The following is a 13,528-nucleotide window of genomic DNA, read 5'->3' on the forward strand; positions in this document are numbered from 1 at the left end:
TGAAAGTGAGGGGATGGAAAAAGGTATTCCATGCAAATGGAAATCAAAAGAAAGCTGGAATAGCAATACTCATATCAGACAAAATAGACTTTAAAATAAAGACTGTTACAATAGACAAAGGACACTGCATAATGATCAAGGGCTCAATCAAAGAAGAAGATATAACAATTATAAGTATATATGCACTCAACAGAGGAACACCTCAATATATAAGGCAAATGTTAACAGACATAAAGGAGAAATCGACAGTAATACAATAATAGAGGGGGACTTTAGCACTACACTTACATCAATGGACAGATCATCCAGACAGAAAATCAATAAGGAAACACAGGCCTTGAATGACACATTAGAACACATGGACTTAATTGATATTTATAGATTGTTCCATCCAAAAGCAGAAGAATACACCTTTTTTTCAACTGTACATGGAACATTCTCCAGAACAGATCACATGCTGGGCCACAAAGGAAGTCTTGGTAAACTTAAGAAAACTGAAGTCATATCAAGCATCTTTTCCGACCACTACACTATGAGATTAGAAATCAGTTACAAGAAAAAAATGCAAAAAACACAAACACATAGAGGCTAAACAATATGCTATGAAACAACTGATGGATCACTGAAGAAATCAAAGAGGAAATAAAAAGAATACCTAGAGACAAATGAAAATGAAAACACAACAATCCAAAACCTATGGGATGTGGCAAAAGCAGTTCTAAGATGGAAGTTTATAGTGATACAAGCTTACTTCAGGAAACAAGAAAAATCTCAAATAAACAACTTAACCTTACACCTAAAGCAACTAGAGAAAGAACAAACAAAACCCAAAGTTAGCAGAAGGAAAGAAATCATAAAGATCAGAGCAGAAATAAATGACATAGAGACAAAGAAAAAAATAGCAAAGACCAATAAACTAAGAGTTGAAAAGATAAACAAAATTGATAACACTTTAGCCAGAGTCATCAAGAAAAAAAGGGAGAGGACCCAAATCAATAAAATCAGAAATGAAAAGGAGAAATTACAACTGACACCACAGAAATTCAAAGGATCATAAGAGACTACTACAAGCAACTATACACCAGTGAAAAGGACAACCTAGAAGAAATGGGCAAATTCTTAGAATGGTACAATCTCCCCAGACTGAACCAGGAAGAAATAGAAAATACGACTAGACCAATTATATGTATGGAAATTGAATCTGTGATTAAAAACTCCCAACAAACAGAAGTCATGGAACAGGTGGCTTCACAGGTGAATTCTATCAAACATTTAGAGAAGACCTAACACCTATCATTCTGAAACTATTTCAAAAAATTGCAGAGGAAGGAACACTCCCAAATTCATTCTATGTGGCCACCATCACCCTGATACCAAAACCAGACAAAGATACCATCAAAAAGAGAAAATTACAGGTCAATATCACTGATGAACATAGACATAAAAATCCTCAACAAATACAAGCAAACCAAATCCAATAATACATTAAAAGGATCATACACCATGATCAAGAGGGATTTATCCCAAGGATGCAAGGATTTTTTAATATCTGCAAATCAATCAGTGTGATATACCACATTGACAAATTGAAGAATAAAAACCATATGATCTAAATAGATGCAGAAAAAGCTTTTGACAAAATTCAACACCCATTTCTGATAAAAACCTTCCAGAATGTAGGCATAGAGAGAACCTACCTCAATATAATAAAGACCATATACCACAAACCTACAGCTAACATCATACTCAATGGAGAAAAACTGAAAGCATTTCCTCTAAGATTGAGAACAAGACAAGGATGTCCACTCTCATCACTTTTATTCAACATAGTTTTGAAAGTCCTAGCCACGGCAATCAGAGAAGAAAAAGAAATAAAAAGAATACAAATTGGAAAAGAAGTAGTAAAACTGTCACTGTTTGCAGATGACATGATACTATACATAGAAAATCTTAAAGACGCTACCAGAAAACTACTAGAGCTCATCAATGAATTTGGTAAAGTTTCAGGAAAAAAAATTAATACACAGAAATCTGGTGCAATCCTATACACTAATAATGGAAGATCAGAAAGAAAAATTAAGAAAACAATCCCATTTACCATCGCATCAAAAAGTATAAAATACTTGGGAATAAACCTACCTAACAAGGCAAAAGACCTGCACTCCAAAAACTATAAGATGCTGATGAAAGAAACCGAAGGAGACATAAACAGATAGAAAGATATACCATGTTCTTGAATTGGAAGAATCAATACTGTCAAAATGACCATACTACCCAAGGCAGTTTACAAACTCAATTCAATCCCTATCAAATTACCAAAGGCATTTTTCACAGAACTAGAAGCAAAAAATTTAAAATTTGTATGGAAACACGAAAGACCTCAAATAGTGAAACCAATCTTGAGAAAGAAAAACAGTTGGAGGAATCAGGCTCCCTGGCTTAAGAGTATAGTACAAACCTACAGTAATCAAGACAATATGGTACTGGCTCAAAAACAGAGATATAGATCACTGAAACAGGATAAAAAGCCCAGAAATAAACTGACTCACCTATGGTCAATTAATCTATGACAAAGGAGGCAAGAATACAATGGAGAAAGACAGTCTTCAATAAGTGGTGCTGGGAAAACTGAACAGCTTCATGTAAAAGAATGAAATTAGAGCATTCTCTAACATCATACACAAAAATAAACTCAAAATTGATTAAAGACCTAAATGTAAGGGCCAGATCCTATAAAACTCCTAGAGGAAAACATAGGCAGAACACTCTTTGACATAAATTGCATCAATATCTTTTTGGATCCCTCTCCTAGAGTAATGGAAATAAAAACAAAAATAAACAAATGGGACCTAATCAAACTTGGAAGCTTTGCAAAGCAAAGGAAAGCATAGACAAAATGAAAAGAAAACCCTCAGAATGAGAGAAAATATTTGCAAATGAATCAACGGACAAAGGATTAATCTCCAAAATATACAAACAGCTCATGCAGCTCAATATCACAAAAACAAACAACCTAATCCAAAAATGGGCAGAAGGCCTAAATAGACATTTCTCCAAAAAGCACATACAGATGGCCAATAGGCACATGAAAAGATGCTCAACATCATTAATTATTAGAGAAATGCGAATCAAAAATACCATGAGGTATCGTCGCACACCAGTCAGAATGGGCATCATCAAAGTCTACATATAATAAATGCTGGAGAGGGTGTGGAGAAAAAGGAACCCTCCTACACTGTTGGTGGGAACGTAAATTGGTACAGTCACTATGCAGAACAGTATGGAGGTTCCTTTAAAAACTAAAAATAAAACTACCATATGATCCAGGAATCCCACTCCTGGGCATATATCCAGTGAAAACCATAATTTGAAAAGATACATGAACCCCAATGTTCATTGAAGCACTATTTACAATAGCCAGGACATGGAAGCAACCTAAATGTCCATAAACAGATGAATGGATAAAGAAGATGTGTATATATATATATGTGTGTATATATATATACACACATATATATATATATATATATACATATATATATATATATACAGTGGAATATTACTCAGCCATAAAAAAGAACAAAATAATGCCATTTGCAGCAACATGGATGGACCTAGAGATTATCATACTAAGTAAAGTAAGCCAGACAGTGAAATACAAATATCATATGACATCACTTCTATATGGCACCTAAAAGAAAAAAAAGACACAAATGATCTTATTTCCAAACAGAAAGAGACTCACAGACACAGAAAACAAACTTATGGCTGCCAAATAGGAGAGAGGGTGGGGGAAGGGTTATATTAGGAGGTTGGCATTAACATATACACACTACTATGTATAAAATAGACAGCCAACAAGGACCTACTGTATAGTACAGGGAACTATACTCAGTAGTATGTAATAATCTATAAGGGAAAAGAATCTGAAAAAGAATATATATATATATATATATATATATATATATACATATACATACATACACACGAACACACACATGCATGAAATAGGCAAGGGAAACATAAGCAAAAAATGGGATTACATCAAACTAAAAAGCTTTGCACAGTGAAAGAAACTATCAACAAAAAGGCTACCTACTGCACTGGAGAAGATATTTGTAAATGATATATCTGATAAAGGGTTAATATCCAAAATATACAAAGAACTCATACAACTCAACATCAAAGAAAAAAAAAAACCAACCCCATTAAAACATGGTCAGAAGACCCGAAGAGACATTTTTCCAAAGAAGACATACAGATGGCAAACAGACACATGAAAAGATGCTCAACATCACTAATCAGCGGGGTAATGCAAATCAAAACTACAGTGAGGGACTTCCCTTTTGGCTCAGTGGTTAAGAATCCACCTGCCAATGCAGGGGACATGGGTTCAAGCCCTGTTCTGGGAAGATACCACATGCCGCGGAGCAACTAAGCCCGTGTGCTATTAAATACTGAGCCTGCGCTCTAGAGCCTACAAGCCACAACTGCTGAGGCCACATGCTGCAGCTACTGAAGCCCACGCTCTGCAACAAGAGAAGCCACCACAATGAGGAGCCTGCACACTGCAACGAAGAGTAAACCCCGCTCAGCGCAACTAGAGAAAGCCTGCGCGCAGCAACAAAGACCCAATGTAGCCAAAAATAAATAAATAAAATTTATTTTTAAAAAAAGGCATTAAGCACCCCTATGTTCATCACAGCATTATTTACGATAGCCAAGATATGCAAGCAACCTAAGTACCCATTGACAGATGAATGGATAATGAAGATGTGATGTATATATGCAATGGAATACTATTCAGCCATAAAAAAGAATGAAATCTTGCCAGTTTCGACAATACAGAAGGACCTAGAGGATATTATGCTAAGTGAAATAAGAGAAAGACAAATACTGTATGATTTCACTTACTGGGTAAAACAAATGAACAAATATAATGAAACAGAAACAGACTCATAGGTACAGAGAACAAACAGGTAGTTGTGGGGGAGGGGGGCAGGGGGGAGGGAGGATGAGTGAAATAGGGAGATTAAGAGGTATAAACTTCCAGTGACAAAATGAGTCATGAGGATGAAATGTACTATGTGGGGAATATAGTCAATAGTAATATAATATCTCTGCATGGTGATAGATGGTAACTAGAGTTATCATGGTGATCATTTTGTAATGTACAGAAATATGCAATCACTGTGCTGTGCACCAGGAACTAACATAGTGTTGTAGGTCAATTATACTTCAAAAAACAAACAACGAACTCGCAGGAAAAGAGATCAGATTTGTGGTTACCAGAGGCAGAGGGTGGGAGGAGGGGGAATTGGATAAAAGTGATTAAAATGTACAAATTTCCAGTTAGAAGATAGTAAGTACTAAGGATGTAACGTACAACATGATTAATATAATTAACACTGCTGTGTGTTATATATAAAAGTCATTAAGAGAATAAATCTTGAGTTCTCATCACAAGAAAAATAACTTTTCAAAATTTTTTTATCTATATGAAATGATGGGCGTTCACTAAATTTACTGTAGTAATCATTCCATGATGTGGGTCAAATCATTATGCTGTACACCTTAAACTTATGCAGTGCTGTATGTTAATTATTTCTCAATAAAACTGGAAGAAAAAAAATTATTTAGAAATAAATAAATAGGGGGCAGAAATAATGTCATTATTATCTTTTATTTTTTTCCCTACATGTCTGATTTCTTTCACATGGTAAACTCTATTAAGGATTTAGAGTGAATAAATAAAGGGCCAACGAATAACTTCAACATTTAGAACCCAAAGGACCATGGAAATGAACTCAAGCACCTTTGCAAACACATGACAGGGTAGGCAGAGGTTCTGAATTCATACTTTTTAGGTTGGAAAGAGAAATGACTTGTTTGTTCCTGCTCAAAGACATGGTGTGACAGGATGCATTAAACACCCATGAAAGAAGAAGCTGGTCAGTCATATGGAGACCAGAAAAGAGGAAGAGCAGCGCTTATGGCTTAGCAGTTACAAGAAAGGAGGATGCAGAGGAATTTCATCAACACCTACTGTTCCATAACAAATTTCTAGCATCTAAAAGGCCTGAAACCATCAATATTTCTCCCTGTTGTGCTCCCAGATTCATGAGTTCCCTTCTACCACCTCCAGGAAAAGCAGCAGCCCACTGAGGGAATAGCCACCCTTGGGGTGCCCCTGACAAGTAGGGCCAACAACACTTTGTAAAACCCACTGCTTTTCCAGGAACCAGTCACTAAAACTGATGAATCCAACAAGATGGGAGCACTACTGCCAGGTGCTGTTAGAAGCAGGGATAGGTCCTCAAATACAACCCATCAATAACTCTTCTGTTCTTGTTCCCATGCCTTCTACCAACTGCCACCAAGGCTGCCTAAAACAATCCCCCCCCCCGCCCCCTCCTCACTGCTCCCCCTACCCCAGTCTTAGGCAGCAGATGCCTCTAGGACATGCCTGCTGACCAGTGACTGCTTTCCCCTGCATTCCTTCTAACAGGTTTCCCCGCTCCAGCCTTGGCCACCCATAGACTAGGGTCCACATTGAAGCCACAGTGATCTTTATAAAAGTTAAATGGCATCATATCACACCCCTGCTTAAAACCTTTCAGTAACATCCCACTGGCCTTAGAAAAAAAGATCAAATTGCAGCATGACTCCTTGGCCCCTCTGCAACCTGGTCCCTGCTAGTCTTTCTACCCTGATTTCTCATCACTCTCCTTACAGCCCCCATTCTTCCTTGCACCAACCCCCCCATGTCTATACTTCAGAAATAACTCAGCTTCTTTCTATTTGAGCACCTTGACACATGCTCTTCCCTCTGCCTGTCATAATCTAACCCCATCGCCAGCCCCTTCACCTGACTAACTTGTACTCATCTTTTCAATATCAACTCATACATCACTTCCTCTAGGAGTTCTCCCCTGGTCTCCCAAATCAGAGGTAAGAGCACCTCCTATGTGCTCCCATAGAATCCAGAACTTCCCATTTCAGAGCCCTTATCATTATAGAATGTATTTGTCTATTATATTGGCTGTTTTCCCATTAGTCTACAAACTCCAGTGGGGCAGAGACCCAATCTGTCTTGTCCATAGTTGTATCTTCAGTGTCTAATGCACGCCTGGCATGTGGCAGTGCTCAATAAAAATTTGCTAAATGAAAGAATGATTAATGTTCTCAGTGTCTATGAGGAATGAAGCAAGGGCTTCCAGATGCTAAAAGGCATTTCCCTTTCAGCAACTATCCCTTCCTAGACCCCAGCCCCAAGTTCAAGAACATCTTAGATCTTCCCAAACTGGGAACCATCATGGCTTTCTTGGCTGCTCCCTACCTGTGGCTGGTCCCTAGCGTCCTGTGCATCCCCCACCTCCAGCCGAGGAAGAACCTCAAAAAATGAGAAGTATTTGGTTGGCAATAGGAAGAGTGTTGCAGGCAAACTGAAGAGCAAAAGAAAGGAGAAGGAATTTGCAAATCTTGGGGTAGAAGGGCAAGAGGAGGCACTCTGGCTCTAAAAGAAGATGCACAGAAAGGATTTTTTGAGGAAAAGCCTTTCTGTGAGAAATAACATGGACAAAAGCGGGTTTTTTATCCATGAGGGACTATCTTTGTTCCAACAAATAGTCACAATCGATACAAAATGGCAACATGGAGAAGGATGAATGGATTCTGTGACAATGACACCTTGATCTGGTGGCCCCATCTGGCCAGAGGGTTAAGGCTCATCAGCAAGTTCTAAGCCAACTTGTTAGGGCTTGAAAACTCTCTCTGGAGACCAAGTAAACATATTCTGTTTTCATGGGCTCAGAGTCCCTCGAGCTGGTGAAAAGAAGAATGATTCTTTAAGTAGGACGGCAAAAGGGACTCTCCACCCTGACAGGTGGCAATGAGAATGCAGGCAGAAGAAAGAAATTCAATCTCTCAGGAAGTTATTAGGAGTACCGGCCACTGGCCAACGTTTTCTTTCTTTCTCCTTATTGGTTTGCTAGATTGCTTTGAGGGATTAGCACTAACAGGTAGCCAAAACAAAGGATGAACTTAAATATATATTTGTGTGATATAAAGGTAACTAAAGAGAAAATATCCATGTAAACCCTTCTGTCTCTTATTTTAGATCTTCCTATAAGCACTTTTCACTTTAAAAGCCCCTAGACAATTAAACATAAAGCAAAACCATATCCTTCCTAAAATTACCTTTAAACCATACAATTATTTCCTTGCTTTTAATTTCTCTAATACCATCTTCCAAAGTATCTTTGAAACCTTTTATTTTTAAAATAATGAATAAATCCATTTTTAAATTTTAGCCATTTTTATTTTTGTAGAAAATATTCTCTATTTCATATTTAATCCAGAGTGATAATATAATTACTGTTGTACGAATGAAACAATATTTCTCTAAGGTTTGTGCAAAGTGTTTCTTATTAATGATCTTATTCAAGTGTTTTTACTAACACATGTGGTTACAACAAAAACTAAGGATTCAAGTCCATGTTTCCTGCAATCCAGTCTTTTCCTTTTAATAGAAGCAACCCAGGTATATTTAATGGAGGATTCATACTAATGTAGCAGAGTCTAGTGTAAATTTGAGGAAGTAAAATTTAGTCCTTTTATTGTTGTACACTTATCAACTCACCAAAATACCCCAGCTGACACTCGCTCCACCTCTAAAGGATGTCAGAGTAAAGAAAAAGCCAACTTTTTGAACTTTCAGATCAGTGAGGGTCTACGGAAATACACTGAAAATAAATCAGGTGAACAAAGAAGGATTTGTTAAAACGAAATCTAGCTCTAGAAGTAGGAACTTAGGATTTTGAAATTCAGCATTTGCAAGTACTGAAGCAAACATTGTTTACATAAAAACATTCCTCCTTTTATGAAATCACCCCAAAGCAGAAGAAATAGAAAAAGGTAAGTTGCTGAATAGGTTTTATCTTCCCTTGCCTTCATCTTATGCAAGGGATTAAAATGGTGGTTTTCTTGTGTGAAAGTCTTAGTGGGTTTTTACAAGAAAGACAGGTCTGGGGAAAGTAGGAAGAGAGGTAAATGTAACCAAAATAATAGTTAAGTGTTTTACGTATATTAATTCATTTAAGTGAGTACTTTTTTTGGAAAAGATTGAGAGTGACGCTTGCATGAAGAATTTGGGGTTTTTTACATTTCAAGTTCAGGTTTTGAATCTTGGTCACAGAAAGTAATTCTTTGAATGGAAAAAATGGCAAAGTAAAGAGAAAACTCCAATTTGTTTAGGGAAGATAAGAAGTTGGTTTCAGATACCTTGAGATTGAGGACATAACAAGACATCCAAGTTGGAAATGCTACTTAAGCAGCTGTGAGCAGAATAGTGCATACTGGTCATATTATGATTCCTCAAGGAGGTCCCTACTTATAGTGAAAATGGGTACACCTGGCTGCAGGTGACTCAACACTTTAAGCCAAAGATTAAAATGGAGATTCTCTTTAATGATCAGAGGCCATTCAACAATCAAGTTATTATAGTTAATTCCCCCTGCTCCAATTCCACGATCACCAAGCAACCTACTGATAATAACTTGCTTTCCCCCAGAAGTCTGCCTACAGGGGAAGAATACACCAGTCATGCATGCTGAAGTGAACATTCTGGTCCTCCTGACAGTTATATTATACATTTTCAATGAATAAATTGTCATTCATCTTACTCTAGATCATCAGTCTCCTGAGCTAATATTAGTCTTCCCCAGAAAGGTAGCTCTGTTTTTGGTATGCTGTTGACTTACGGTCCAAAGTCTACAGGACATATGACCCACTCTAGCCATAACAAACTCACCAACTGGCCACCAAGGGAACAGCCTGCTGACCTGCTCAAGGGGCAGCAGGATGTGGTGGCTGCAAGCTTGTCCTTTGGAGTCAAACAACCTGACCTTGGATTCCTGCTTTTTTCTACTAACATTACAGAATCCAGGGCAAGTAAGCTCTCTAAGCCTCAGAACACACCTGGACAGGTTGTTGGGGACACTGACACATAATGAAAATGCCCGTTAGATAGTTATCTTGAAGGCAGCCCTCTGAACTTCCCCTGTCAAAATGTCTATATAAACGTTAGGGTGAATTGAGGACAGTTGAGTATAACCCCTGTAAGACATTCTGCAGCAAAATAAAAGAGATAAGTGTAAATGGGTAATGAGGCTTTAAAGAGAAGATGTGCTTACAGTGGGGAGCCAGGGCCGTGGCAATAAACAAAGGGGACAGAACCAGTGGGGAGAGAGATTGAAAACATGAGGGAGAGCGACAGGAAGACAAAGGAATCAGAGGAGATTGGGAAAGAAAGGGAAGAGGTAGGGGCCAGGACAGCGGGGGAAGAGACAGGAGGAGTAGCTGAAGCCAGAGAGTAGCGCAGGCAGATTCTTGGCAGCTCTCCTTTCTTGCCCAGAGTGCTGCTCAGGGAGCCCCCCCCCCTCGGCCTGGCTTCAACTCAGGGTCAAGGGAGGAGCTGGGGTGTCCCCGCAGGGGCATCCTCTACGTCCTCTGAGCAGTGGGTCCTCTCCAGTTCTCAGGACTCAGGGACAAGATGGGCCAAGGGGGAAAGGTCCCACACAGCTTCAAGGAGCCCAACCCCAGTCCTCAGCCCCTGTGAGGACCTCCTGTCCCCCACCCGTCTATTCTCCAGTCTCCGTTCTGTTCTGCTTGCCTCCCTCTTTCCCCAACTCTGCCTTCTCTTCCTCTTCGGAGACACTGTAACGTACAGGAGAGAATTTTAGGATAACAGATCCCAATCCTAGCTCAGTTACCTTCTATCTAGTGTTACTTTGACCAAGTCACTTACCCTTCCTAAGATTCAATCCCCGAATCTGTAAAATAGAGGTAATAATTCCTTCCTCTCAGGGCTGTTTCGAGGATAAATATACATGTAAATACAGCTCACTCCATAAGAATGTGGTTCCTCCCCCTCCTTCCTTCCTCCCCATCTGTCCTCTCTCCTCCTACTCCCTCCCCTTTTCTCAGCTTTCACTCTCTCAGTTTCCTTTCCCTGTTTCCCTGACTTTCCTTCATATTTCTCACTAAGGCACCTGCCTCTCAACCCAACCCACCAAGAGGACTGACCCACCAAGAGCGGAGGGGAGGGGAGCTGCCTGGAAGGCTTAGGCGAACAATGGAGAACCCATCTGCTGAGTAACAGTGGGGTCTGAGGATGGGAAGTGGGATGGCAGGATTAGGGAATCAGCCCTTTCTCTCCTCCTGCTGCCCTCTACCTTCTCTGGTCCTGCCCCTGCCCCTTTCCTCCCTCTGGCCCTAGGTTCCCAGAGGCTGAAAAGCAAAGCCTCAGTGAGTCTTCCCACCTCTGGACATGGTGACCTTGCAGACATATCTGCTGGCAACCCTGCCTACCAGTCCAAGAATATTCCCCAGGAGCCCCCTGTTCCAGGTCTCTAAGGGATGAGGGGTGGGAGATGAAACACAGCTCTAAGACTCCAGGGAAGGGACATCTTGATGCAAAAGGGAAATCTCAGCCTTGGGAGGTTAGACCAGTGAGAGATAAGGTATGGAATAAGCCCAGGCCTCAGTCCTACATGTGTGCAGCTCTGAGTGTGATGTGAGGGTAGGAGGTATAGATAATGTTTTATTTATTTTTTAACTAATTTTTATTGGAGTATAGTTGCTTTACAATGTTGTGTTCGATTCTGCTGTACAGCAAAGTGAATCAGGTATAGATAATGTTTTATTTATTTTTTAACTAATTTTTATTGGAGTATGGTTGCTTTATAATGTTGTGTTCGATTCTGCTGTATAGCAAAGTGAATCAGGTATAGATAATGTTTTAATCATATTGACAGCTGCAAACAGCTGTAAGGCTTACAGAGTGTAGATATTGGGCAAAAATAGAAGTAAAAAAATTTAAGCCGGTCTGTGTATGTGTTTGTCAAAGTGATGGTTAGCACAGCCAAATTTATAAACTGCTTACCAATTATATCTAATTACCATGCCTCAACAATAAATTATTCTATTTCCCATATAATGTATATCAGATTGCTTTTGTTGTAAGTTGTCATGTCGACACTGAAGTCTGTTTATATTCTGTTAGGCACGCAGCTGTTACCACAAAATTCTAAAGTGGTGGGAACACTTCTTCCCTTTCTCCTCTTGTTTATGTCCTGCTTATTTTCCAACTTGGTCTCCTAGTTTCCTTCTCTCTTTCCCTTCTCTTCCTTTCCTCGCCTGCCCTCACTGCCTCTCTTGTGCATTTTCAATGTCCTTCTCCTCATCCTGCCCTTTCTCTCCCAAACACACTTCCCCTGGCTTGGTCATCTTCCTTCCCCTTCTCACTTCCCCATTCCTCCCCCAGCCTGGAGTCAGGGGGCCAGGTTTGGTCCTGTTATCTCTCTACCTCCAGCAAGTTCCCCTCCCTTCTAAGCCCTGGTTTTCTCATCTGTAAAGAGACAATCAGGGTAACTCATGGGATTATTTAGCAAACTAAATGAGGTCATGCCTGTAAAAAAAAGAAAAAAAAAATTAGCACAGTGCCTCCTGCTACAAAGTTAATACTCAATAAAGGAAAGCTATTATTATTTTTATTTTTCTTAAATGTATTTTTAACTCTACATACGTAGAAAACATCAAATTTGAGAGCATCCTTACTGATACTCAATCATCAAACACTTATCAGATGCCTATTCTATGTCAAACCTGGGCTGGGTAGCGGGAGGAAAGGATCATTAGGCCCTACCTCTGTCCTTCAAAAGCCAAGAGTCTGGGGTAGATGAGACCAGATACATAGAAAGTTCATTAGTGCAGGATTATGACAGAAGGAGGGACTGAGAACTATGGAGACAGAGGGAAGGGAGTCACCAAGCCTGCTTTGCAGAGTCAGCTATGAGCTCACAGATGGTGATTCCAAGTCAAGTCCTTTTGAAAAGAAGAGTTTGCTCAGTAAAACAAGGTAAGTACAGGCAAAAAGAACAGCATGTGGAAAGACCAAGCGTTGTGATAGGAAGCAGTGATAGTCATGGCAACCAGATTACAAGGGGCATGGAGGAGTGTAGTGTGATATGGGGCTGGCAGGGTAGATAAGAGATGGATTCTGAAAGAAGCCATCATTGTCATCATCATCACTCCCATTCACTTGGTACTTAGCCTCATGCGAAGCACTGACAGGTATCATCTCATTTAATCCTCGACAAAATTTTACGGGCAGGGACTATCCCTGTTTGATAGATGAGGTGACACAGAGCATTGCTACGATCAAGATCCTGTGGTTGATCCTCAGGTAATGGGGAGGCAGAAGGGCTCTCTCTGCAGAATGGTACACTTAGAATCCAGGCCCCCTTTTCCACTGTCGTTGCTTCCTCGTGTCTCTCTATGCAAGCGTATGCTGTCAGGATTTTTAGGAAGGCTTTACTCTCACGACAAGGACTGGCATGGAAAGAGGTGGGCGAGCAGTGACAACAGGCAAGTGGAGCTGGATTCTGGAAATATTCCTGCAGTTGGAATTGACAGACTTTATAAGGGGTCTATATGCTGGGGTGCAAAACAAGGAGGAATCTGGGAT

General features: G+C 39.8%; 1 protein-coding gene across 5 annotated transcripts in view; it reads right to left on the reverse strand.

Moving 5' to 3' along the window:
• Nucleotides 1-13,528, reverse strand: part of ATP8B4 (ATPase phospholipid transporting 8B4 (putative)) — a 315,749-nt gene that overhangs the window by 238,880 nt on the left and 63,341 nt on the right. For 3 of the 5 annotated variants that reach the window (XM_068551368.1, XM_068551388.1, XM_068551355.1), the window contains exon 1: nucleotides 10,808-10,898. The exons of 1 other annotated variant lie outside the window; for it this stretch is intronic. The gene's annotated coding sequence lies outside the window, so the exon portion shown is untranslated. Of the gene's footprint in view, nucleotides 1-10,807; nucleotides 10,899-13,528 lie in introns of those variants that run through there. One more of the 5 variants, XM_068551375.1, reaches the window with a different exon arrangement.

This window comes from Eschrichtius robustus, chromosome 1 (genome assembly GCF_028021215.1).
Source record: "Eschrichtius robustus isolate mEscRob2 chromosome 1, mEscRob2.pri, whole genome shotgun sequence".
Classification (NCBI taxonomy): Eukaryota; Metazoa; Chordata; class Mammalia; order Artiodactyla; family Eschrichtiidae; genus Eschrichtius; species Eschrichtius robustus.